Here is a 208-nt window from a genome sequence, read left to right as displayed (position 1 = left end):
CTGGGGTCCAGCCCCGGGGGGGGGGGGGGGGGGGGGGGCGGCACCCGGGGGGCCCCGAGCCAGGAGCCCCCTCCCCCCGGTGCAGCCCCCCCCGGGCGGCAGGGCCAGGGCCAGGGCCAGGGCCAGGCTGGGACGCGGGTCCCTCCCTCCGCAGGGCAGAGGCGGAGGGGGCCGGATCCGCGCCCCGCGGGCGGGCGGGCGGGCGGGC

The sequence above is a fragment of the Alligator sinensis genome, unplaced genomic scaffold, assembly GCF_000455745.1.
Source record: "Alligator sinensis unplaced genomic scaffold, ASM45574v1 scaffold783_1, whole genome shotgun sequence".
NCBI lineage: Eukaryota > Metazoa > Chordata > Crocodylia > Alligatoridae > Alligator > Alligator sinensis.
This window is presented reverse-complemented; position numbering follows the sequence as displayed.